This window comes from Bos indicus x Bos taurus, chromosome 15, assembly GCF_003369695.1.
Source record: "Bos indicus x Bos taurus breed Angus x Brahman F1 hybrid chromosome 15, Bos_hybrid_MaternalHap_v2.0, whole genome shotgun sequence".
NCBI lineage: Eukaryota > Metazoa > Chordata > Mammalia > Artiodactyla > Bovidae > Bos > Bos indicus x Bos taurus.
In genome coordinates this window covers 83,840,473-83,849,836 of record NC_040090.1, presented here as the reverse complement: position 1 = coordinate 83,849,836, position 9,364 = coordinate 83,840,473, and the positions used below count along the sequence as shown (strand labels likewise).

The window sequence follows — 9,364 nt, the reverse complement described above, 5'->3', positions numbered from 1 at the left end:
ATACGTGGTTAGTTATTGATACATTCCTGGAAGGTCCATAATGAAACCCAGGTTTTCTGACCTCAAAATCGATATAATTTGATTCTACACACCATGTATTCATGCTTCTTTCTCTGTGCCTTGACCATGCCGTTGTCCTTGTTCATTCTCTAAATTATAACTTTATAACATTTAGAATTGTCTAAATTCTTGTGTCAAAGACTAGCTTATATTATCTTTTCTGAAGTCTGCATATCATACTGTTATTTTCCCTTCTGAAAGTTATTTTGCACATGCATTAGTTCAGGAGTGCTCATTCTCTCTCCCTTCTTTGGAGAAGGTGCTGAATTGTATTCCTTGCACTATCAGATATGCTATTAAGTGAGAAATATATACAGTATAGGTTTTATGTAAACATCTTATGAGCAATGGTATTTCACAGGCACACTGGAAAGAAATAGACATTATTACAAAGAAAGTCTCATGGCAGTGAGGGACTGAACATTGAACTTGGAATTCTAAGGTATGAAGAAGCTCTTGATTTTGGCTAATGAATGTTTGGGAATAAAACTACCAAAGACAAAAGAAAGTTACTGGGATTCTTCAACCTGACTGTCGGGGGAATAATGACCAGGCTCTGAGAGCAGCACTCTCTCATTTCTGGAAGCAAGGTCTGGAACTGGTTTGCCTGGGCTTCAGGGTTCAATGCAGTTCCCTTTGGATGGATTCAGTTCTATGAATGTTGTTAAATTTCATTAAATGACTTTGAACACAGCGCAACATTTTATATTTGGTGGAACATGACTTAACCTAATCTGGAGGTTTTTCAGCTAACACATTCTAGGTGCTCCGTAAGTATACAGAATAAATGAATGACAATTTATAGGAAACCTTCTAAATTATTGGCTATTAGGTGTGTCTAGTGATAATGTAAGTTCAGATTCCTAACTTTAGATTTCTAAAAGGCAGAGGCTGAGAGAAGGACTTGTGGGTAAGTGGTTCATTTTGGAAAGCAGAATGAAGGTTGTAAATGGGGGTGAGCAAGACAAGGAATGAATGTAAGTGAATCTAAGACTGTGATAAGATGGCTACCATTGATCCCCTGGCTCCTATCTACTGATGATCTAGGTTTTCCTTATAAAATAATATACAAATAAAGGGCTTTCCCTGTGGCTCAGATGGTAAAGAATCTGCCTGCATTGCAGGAGACCTGGGTTGTATCCCTAGCTCTGAAAGATCCCCTGGAGAAGGGAATGGCTACCCACTCTAGTATTATGGCCTGGAAAATCCCATGGACAGAGGAGCCTGGTAGGCTGCAGTCCATGGGGTCGCTAAGAGTCGGACACGACTGAGCGACTTCCTTTCACTTTTCATTTTCATGCATTGGAGAAGGAAATGGCAACCCACTCCAGTGTTCTTGCCTGGAGAATCCCAGGGACGGGGGAGCCTGGTGGGCTGCCGTCTATGGGGTTGCACAGAGTCGGACACGACTGAAGTGATTTAGCAGCAGCAGATGACACCTATTCTTTTGCCATTGCCCCCAAGATGATTGTGGACTCCCTCTCTGAGAGCACTGCCATCTCCCTGGAAGGGTGCATGGTCCAGCTCTTCTCTGAGCACTTCTTTGGTGGAGTGGGCATCATCCTTCTCACTGTGATGACCTATGACCATTCCGTGGCCATCTGTAAGCCTCTTCACTATGTGACCATCATGAGGCCTTGGATGTGCTGCCTTCTGCTGGGAGTGGCTTGGCTGGGGGCGGGGGGGGGGGTGCATACATGAAACAATATAACTTCTCTTTATGTATCAAGTACCCTTCTGTGGCCCTAACATTATTGATCATTTTATGTGTGATTTGTTCCCACTGTTGGAACTGGCCTGCATGGACACCTGCACCCTGGGCCTCTTAGTCATCCTCAATGGTGGGGTGATGTGTGTCACCATCTTCCTGATTCTCATCACCTCCTATGTGGTCATTCTCTGCTCTGTGAAGTCCTGCAACTCCAAAGGGTGGTGTAAAGCCCTCTCCACCTGCGGCTCCCACCTCATGGTGGTTATTATGTTCTTTGTGGCTTGTATGTTTTTGTATTTGAGGCCTGTGACCACCTACCCCATAGACAAGGTAATGGCTGTGACTTTTACCAACATTGCTCCCATGTTAAATCCCCTGATCTACACCTTGAGGAACACAGAGGTAAAAAATGCCACAAGGAAACTGTGGATGAAACAAGGGGCCTTGTGTGGTCATTAGCTTACATGCTAAGAGCAATTCTTTCCTGAAGGACAATGAGGTCTTACCTCCCATTCATTATAACCCACTTGGGACACAACAAATAATGCAAATCTGGTTAAGAATGCAAATCAATTTAAGGTAATAAAATTAGGTATTGCCTACGTCTCAAGTACATTTTATGCAATGCTAATGCTAAGTCACTTCAGTCGTGTCCGACTCTGTGTGACCCCATGGACGGCAGCCCACCAGGCTCCCCCGTCCCTGGGATTCTCCAGGCAAGAACACTGGAGTGGGTTGCCATTTCCTTCTCCAATGCAGGAAAGTGAAAAGTGAAAGTGAAGTCGTTCAGTCGTGTCTGACCCTCAGCGACCCCATGGACTGCAGCCCACCAGGCTCCTCCATCCATGGGATTTTCCAGGCAAGAGTACTGGAGTGGGGTGCCATTGCCTTCTCTGAAGTACATTTTATATTTCATCCCTTTTCTTAAGGCTCTCTGTCTCTCTCTTCCTTTTTAACCTGTCTTTTGCATAATTCAAGTCTTCCTCAATTCAGAACTTTTGTTTATCTGATTCCATTTACTTCTGGAATTCTCTTCCTAGCAATTTTGCTTGTCTCATTCCATCTTATTTTATCTACTTTCAGAAGAGTTCCCATCTTGTTAAACAAATTTTCCCTGATGACTTTTTCTAGTCATTTCCCTCTATTATTCCCTAATTCTCCATCTGGTTATATCCTTCACCTTAATGATCAGAAGCTGTACTTTAAAAATTGTTTCTTTATTTTTATTTTCTCTGTTTCCCCCATAAGATTATAATCCCTGTAAGGGGAGAGATTGTGTTTATTCATTCATGCTGCATGTGGAACACTGCCAGTCACTTGGCGCTCAATAAATGCTATTGAATGAATATAAGTCTAAAAGAAATAGATTTCTAAATATCTGCAAATTGGGTACAAAGTAAGGGAGAATACATAAATATTAACTCTTTAGGTAATAGAATCTTCCTATCTTTTTTGGAAGATAGAATCTTCCTATGGTTTTCATGCTGCCAAATGTCCTTTTTGGAAGTTCTAGAAGGCAGTGTAATTTCAAGCTAGTAGTTTATTATTTAATATGGAAGACACCACTACAAACATTCTCTACTTTTTTTATATTCCTTTAGATGAGCTGAATAAGAAATAGCCATGTCAGCATAATTCAGAATCTGTTGTCTATATTTTGAAGTTATATAATCCTTTATGAGCAGAGAACAACTATATAGACATAAATTTTTCTTTAACTATAGGAAGAACTATCCTTGCTGTTAAATGTGAGAGTTTAGTTTATAAATCCAAAAGATGGTGTATGATCTTTTTAATGTGTTGTTGGATTCTGGTTGCTGGAATTTTCTTAAGGATTTTTGCATCTATGTTCATCAGTGATATTGGCCTGTAGTTTTCTTTTTTTGTGGGATCTTTGACAGGTTTTGGTATTAGGGTGATGGTGGCCTCATAGAATGAGTTTGGAAGTTTACCTTCCTCTGCAATTTTCTGGAAGAGTTTGAGCAGGATAGGTGTTAGCTCTTCTCTAAATTTTTGGTAGAATTCAGCTGTGAAGCCGTCTGGACCTGGGCTTTTGTTTGCTGGAAGATTTTTGATTACAGTTTCAATTTCTGTGCCTGTGATGGGTCTGTTAAGATTTTCTATTTCTTCCTGGTCGAGTTTTGGAAAGTTGTATTTTTCTAAGAATTTGTCCATTTCTTCAATATCCGCAAATCAATCAATGTAATACACCACATTAACAAATTGAAAAATAAAAACCATATGATTATCTCAATAGTTGCAGAGAAAGCCTTTGACAAAATTCAACACCCATTTATGATAAAAACTCTCCAGAAAGCAGGAATAGAAGGAACATACCTCAACATAATAAAAGCTATATATGACAAACCCACAGCAAACATTATCCTCAATGGTGAAAAATTGAAAGCATTTCCTCTAAAGTCAGGAACAAGACAAGGGTGCCCACTTTCACCATTACTATTCAACATAGTTTTGGAAGTTTTGGCCACAGCAATCAGAGCAGAAAAAGAAATAAAAGGAATCCAAATTGGAAAAGAAGAAGTAAAACTCTCACCATTTGCAGATGACATGATCCTCTACATAGAAAACCCTAAAGACTCCACCAGAAAATTACTAGAACTAATCAATGACTATAGTAAAGTTGCAGGATATAAAATCAACACACAGAAATCCCTTGCATTCCTATACACTAATAATGAGAAAACAGAAAGAGAAATTAAGGAAACAATTCCATTCACCATTGCAATGGAAAGAATAAAATACTTAGGAATATATCTACCTAAAGAAACTAAAGACCTATATATAGAAAACTATAAAACACTGGTGAAAGAAATCAAAGAGGACATTAATAGATGGAGAAATATACCATGTTAATAGATTGGAAGAATCAGTATAGTGAAAATGAGTATACTACCCAAAGCAATCTATAGATTCAATGCAATCCCTATCAAGCTACCAACAGTATTCTTCACAGAGCTAGAACAAATAATTTCACAATTTGTATGGAAATACAAAAAACCTCGAATAGCCAAAGCGATCTTGAGAAAAAAGAATGGAACTGGAAGAATCAACCTACCTGACTTCAGTCTCTACTACAAAGCCACAGTTATCAAGACAGTATGGTACTGGCACAAAGAAAGAAATATAGATCAATGGAACAAAATAGAAAGCCCAGAGATAAATCCACGCACATATGGACACCTTATCTTTGACAAAGGAGGCAAGAATATACAATGGATTAAAGACAATCTCTTTAACAAATGGTGCTGGGAAAACTGGTCAACCACTTGTAAAAGAATGAAACTAGAACACTTTCTAACACCATACACAAAAATAAACTCAAAATGGATTAAAGATCTAAACGTAAGACCAGAAACTATAAAACTCCTAGAGGAGAACATAGGCAAAACACTCTCTGACATACATAACTGCAGGATCCTCTATGACCCACCTCCCAGAATATTGGAAATAAAAGCAAAAATAAACAAATGGGACCTAATTAACCTAAAAAGCTTCTTCACATCAAAGGAAACTATCAGCAAGGTGAAAAGACAGCCTTCAGAATGGGAAAAAATAATAGCAAATGAAGCAACTGATAAACAACTAATCTCAAAAATATACAAGCAACTCCTCCAGCTCAACTCCAGAAAAATAAATGACCCAGTCAAAAAATGGGGCAAAGAACTAAATAGACATTTCTCCAAAGAAGACATACAGATGGCTAACAAACACATGAAAAGATGCTCAACATCACTCATTATCAGAGAAATGCAAATCAAGACCACTATGAGGTACCATTTCACACCAATCAGAATGGCTGCGATCCAAAAGTCTACAAATAATAAATGTTGGAGAGGGTGTGGAGGAAAGGGAACCCTCTTACACTTTTGGTGGGAATGCAAACTAGTACAGCCACTATGGAGAACAGTGTGGAGATTCCTTAAAAAACTGGAAATAGAACTGCCTTATGATCCAGCAATCCCACTGCTGGGCATACACACTGAGGAAACCAGAAGGGAAAGAGACACGAGTACCCCAATGTTCATCACAGCACTGTTTATAATAGCCAGGACATGGAAGCAACCTAGATGTCCATCAGCAGAGGAATGGATAAGAAAGCTGTGGTACATATACACAATGGAGTATTACTCAGCCATTAAAAAGAATACATTTGAATCAGTTCTAATGAGGTGGATGCAACTGGAGCCTATTATACAGAGCGAAGTAAGCCAGAAGGAAAAACACCAATACAGTATACTAATGCATATATATGGAATTTAGAAAGATGATAACAATAACCCTTTATACGAGACAGCAGAAGTGACGCTCATGTATGGAACAGTCTTATGGACTCTGTGGGAGAGGGAGAGGGTGGGAAGATTTGGGAGAATGGCATTGAAACATGTAAAATATCATGTATGAAATGAGATGCCAGTCCAGGTTCAATGCACGATACTGGATGCTTGGGGCTGGTGCACTGGGACGACCTGGAGGGATGGTATGGGGAGGGAGGAGGGAGGAGGGTTCAGGAGGGGGAGCACATGCATATCTGTGATGGATTCATTTTGATATTTGGCAAAACTAATACAATTATGTAACGTTTAAAAAAAATAAAATTAAAAAATAAATAAATAAATCCAAAAGATGTTATTTCTTCCAGATCTTACTTTTTTTGTCACTAGAGACACACTGATACTTTTCAAAACTGCATTGCTTAATAGGTATATGGGAATACTAAGGTTTTAGTCTAACATAGTGTTCCATTATGGTTTTCTTACGTTTTAAAAATATATGATGTATATGATGATAAAAATTACAGTATCAGTTTAGTATTTTATACAAACATGACACATAAAACAGTATTTTATCTTTAAACACAGAATGTGTATGTGCAAAGGTATTTCATATTAACTGTGAACTATTTTCAATAACTATGAACTACATATACTTTTTGAAGAATCTTTGCCAAGTTAGAATGAAGCATCAGATACTCTAATGGGATTGGGATGTACAATAATGACTCAGGCAATACATTTGACTTTTGTCCTGGAGTTTATTTCCTCCAGAAGTCAAGAGTACTCAGATAAGATCAGATCAGATCAGTCCCTCAGTCGTGTCTGACTCTTTTCAACCCCATGAGTTGCAGCACGCCAGGCCTCCCTGTCCATCATCAACTCTCGGAGTTCACTCAGACTCATGTCCATCGAGTCAGTGATGAGATCCAGCCATCTCATCTTCTGTCGTCCCCTTCTCCTCTTGTCCCCAATCCCTCCAAGTATCAGAGTCTTTTCCAATGAGTCAACTCTTCTCATGAGGTGACCAAAGTACTAGACTTTCAGATTTAGTATCATTGCTTCCAAAGAAATCCCAGGGCTGATCTCCTTTACAATGGACTGGTTGGATCTCCTTGCAAACCGATGGACTCTCAAGAGTCTTCTCCAACACGACAGTTCAAAAGCATCAATTCTTCAGTGCTCAGCCTTCTTCACAGTCCAATTCTCACATCCATACATGACCACTGGGAAAACCATAGCCTTGACTAGACGAACCTTTGTTGGCAAAGTAATGTCTCTGCTTTTGAATATGTTATCTAGGTTGGTCAAAACTTTCCTTCCAAGGAGTAAGCGTCTTTTAATTTCATGGCTGCAATCACCATCTGCAGTGATTTTGGAGCCCAGAAAAATAAAGTCTGACACTGTTTCCACTGTTTCCCCATCTATTTCCCATGAAGTGATGGGACCGGATGCCATGATTTTAGTTTTCTGAAGGTTGAGCTTTAAGCCAACTTTTTCACTCTCCTCTTTCACCTTCATCAAGAGGCTTTTTAGTTCCTCTTCACTTTCTGCCATAAGGGTGGCGTCATCTGCATATCTGAGGTTATTGATATTTCTCCCGGCAATCTTGATTCCAGCTTGTGTTTCTTCCAGTCCAGCATTTCGCATGATGTACTCTGCATATAAGTTAAATAAACAGGGTGACAATATACAGCCTTGAGGTACTCCTTTTCCTATTTGGAACCAGTCTGTTGTCCCATGTCCAGTTCTAACTGTTGCTTCCTAATCTGCATACAAATTTCTCAAGAGGCAGATCAGGTGGTCTGGTATTCCCATCTCTTTCAGAATTTTCCACAGTTTATTGTGATCCACACAGTCAAAGGCTTTGGCATAGTCAATAAAACAGAAATAGATGTTTTTATGGAACTCTCTTGCTTTTTTGATGATCCAGTGGATGTTGGCAATTTGATCTCTGGTTCCTCTGCCTTTTCTAAAACAACCTTGAACATCAGAAAGTTCACAGTTCACATATTGCTGAAGCCTGGCTTGGAGAATTTTAAGCATTACTTTACTAGCATGTGAGATGTGTGCAATTGTGCAGTAGTTTGAGCATTCTTTTCCATTGCCTTTCTTTGGGATTGGAATGAAAACTGAGCTTTTCCAGTCCTGTGGCCACTGCTGAGTTTTCCAAATTTGCTTGCATATTGAGTGCAGCACTTTCACAGCATCATCTTTCAGGATTTGGAATAGCTCAACTGGAATTCCATCACCTCCACTAGCTTTGTTCGTAGTGATGTTTCCTAAGGCCCACTTGACTTCACAATCCAGGATGTCTGGCTCTAGGTCAGTGATCACACCATCGTGATTATCTGGATCATGAAGATCTTTCTTGTACAGTTCTTCTGTGTATTCTTGCCATCTCTTCTTAATATCTTCTGATTCTGTTAGGTCCATACCATTTCTGTCCTTTATTGAGCCCATCTTTGCATGAAATGTTCCTTTGGCATCTCTGATTTTCTTGAAGAGATCTCTAGTCTTTCCCATTCTGTTGTTTTCCTCTATTTCTTTGCATTGATCACTGAAGAAGGCTTTCTTATATCGTCTTGCTATTCTTTGTAACTCAGCATTCAGATGTTTATATCTTTCCTTTTCTCCTTTGCTTTTCGCTTTTCTTCTTTTCACAGCTATTTGTAAGGCATCCCCAGACAGCCATTTTGCTTTTTTGCATTTCTTTTCCATGGGGATGGTCTTGATCCCTGTCTCCTGTACAATGTCACAAACCCATTCCATAGCTCATCAGGCACTCTATCTATCAGATCTAGGCCCTTAAATCTATTTCTCACTTCCACTGTATAATCATAAGGGATTTGATTTAGGTCATACCTGAATAGTCTAGTGGTTTTCCCTACTTTCTTCAATTTAAGTCTGAATTTGGCAATAAGGAGGTCATGGTCTGAGCCACAGTCAGCTCCTGGTCTTGTTTTTGTTGACTGTATAGAGCTTCTCCATCTTTGGCTGCAAAGAATATAATCAATCTGATTTCAGTGTTGACCATCTGGTGATGTCCATGTGTAGAGTGTTCTCTTGTGTTGTTGGAAGAGGGTGTTTGTTATGACCAGTGCATTTTCTTGGCAAAACTCTATTAGTCTTTGCCCTGCTTCATTCCATATTCCAAGGCCAAATTTGGCTGTTACTCCAGGTGTTTCTTGACTTCCTACTTTTGCATTCTAGTCCCCTATAATGAAAAGGGCATCTTTTTAGGGTGTTAGTTCTAAAAGGTCTTGTAGGTCTTCATAGAACCGTTCAACTTCAGCTTCTT

The 9,364-nt window shown here is 39.3% G+C and overlaps 1 pseudogene; it reads left to right on the top strand.

Moving 5' to 3' along the window:
* Positions 1-1,009: 1,009 nt before the first annotated feature.
* Positions 1,010-2,230, top strand: LOC113905098 (annotated as a pseudogene).
* Positions 2,231-9,364: the final 7,134 nt, after the last annotated feature.